Raw genomic sequence first — 2,008 nt, 5'->3', positions numbered from 1 at the left:
GTTTTATCTCTCAATTGTCACTTCATTTGTATCAATTGCGACTTTCTCATAATTTCTACTTTAAATCCCACAATTGTTTCTTCTTTTCTCAGAATTGGGACTATAACTCACACTTTGACATTATATCTTGCAGTTGTGACTTTCTCACAGTTGCGACTTCTCAGAATTGTGACTTTTTATTTCACAATTGAGGCTTTATCTCGCAATTGTGACTTCATTTCTATCGATTGCGATTTTCTCATAATTTCTACTTGAAATCTCACAATTGTGACTGTCAGAAATGCGACTTTATAACTCACAATTTGACAAATCTTGCAGTTATGACTCTCACAATTGTGACCTTATAACTCACAATCTGACATTATATCTTGCAGTTATGACTTCAACTCACAGTTGCAGCTTTATATTATGCATTTGTGACTTTATATTGCACATCGTGGCTTCATTTATGATCTTAAACCTAATTTTGTAATTACCTTTTTTATTTTTTACTCTGAGGCAGAAACAGGGTTCCATAATAAGAAATGTCCCCTCAAATCTAACCAACGTATTCGTTTTCTCTTAGCAGGGTGAGCGAGTCAGTGAAAGCACACTATATAAACACTCCTCAGGGACCAGAGAGTGATCCATCATTGTGCACTGCCATTGTAATGCTTCTAAGACTGATTAAGTCAAAGCCAGCTAAATCATCTGAATTCCTGCTGTGCTGTGGCCCTTGCTTTCTAGATTAAGATGAAAAGGCCTGCACATTCCTCAATTGATAATTAATGATGCAACTGTAATCCATTTCTGACAGTTGCGTAAGAGCTCATTAGCCATTTACCTTCAATAAAACACATTTGGATGAACACAGTCTTTATTAAAAGCCTATAGCCTGAATGACGCATCAACTGTTTACTTTTAGTTAAAGAGCATGCGAAAGGTGAACGTCCTCACTGTGGTCCAAAGACACAGTCTGGGTTCGAGGAAGTCGTAAAATATATTTGTAAATCCAATAAGGGTGATAACCAAAAATAGAAAGTCCGCTTGTGGCTTCCGATTTTGTTTAGGAATGATCTAAAATTGGAGCCAGTGGCACCAATAAGGCAGAATGGTACAGATCTGAATCTAATGACCTCTGAGCTCATTTTTCCTGTAATCGGACAGGTCATAAGGTTGCACTAGTGCTCATTAATCTAGCAGTAGGGGATAAATACACATCTCTATTTCCCGCTGAATATCTGACAGACTGATTTACAGATTATATTGTGCTAAACTCATAGAAACAAAAAACATTCCTTCATATTCAAGTCATGCCCTTTTTTTGTCTTTAAGGGGGAGTTTGGTTATTAGAAAAGTAAACAAGATATCCAACATGTCGAATGCCAAATGCCAAAAAAGCTTTCTTTGGGAACAAATCAGTTCTTATTATTTGACAAAGGAGCTGCCACACAAACACAAACACTGTGTTTTGTAAACCCACTGAGCTCAGCCAAATCTGAGATATGTGTAAAAATGTGAATATATTGTTAGCATGATGTCTAATAAATTAATAGGCAAGTGAAAACTAGTGTCTTATGCCTCTAAAATCCCAATTAAAAAATGGATAAATATTGGAACGCAAATTAAACATCATTTTATGTATCGTACCATCAAGATGGTTTAATTATAAATTGAAAAATATTAAATTGAAAATAAAAAATATTATAAAATGCTAAATAAAAGGGTGTGTTAAAAAAATGCACAGGATATACCATTCATGCCTTATACAGTATGTAAGAAAGAGCAATTGAGAAGCTTAGCTCATCACTGAGGAGCAGTTAAGGGTCGCTGACTGAACGTAATGGTGCACATCATTGAAGCCTCACTGAGGGGGAGGTTCTTCGTATCTATTTTCTCATTGGGTTACAGAAACACTCTGCCACTTAAATATCAAAAGCAAAATGAGTGAAACAAAAACGCCTGAAGCATTAGGCCATGAATAAATGTTGACAAAGGTAAAAATCCAAACTGTTTGCGTTTACAGACA

The sequence above is a fragment of the Sinocyclocheilus anshuiensis genome, unplaced genomic scaffold (assembly GCF_001515605.1).
Source record: "Sinocyclocheilus anshuiensis isolate Anshui unplaced genomic scaffold, SAMN03320099.WGS_v1.1 scaffold1065, whole genome shotgun sequence".
NCBI lineage: Eukaryota > Metazoa > Chordata > Actinopteri > Cypriniformes > Cyprinidae > Sinocyclocheilus > Sinocyclocheilus anshuiensis.
Note: the sequence above shows the minus strand (reverse complement) of the source record.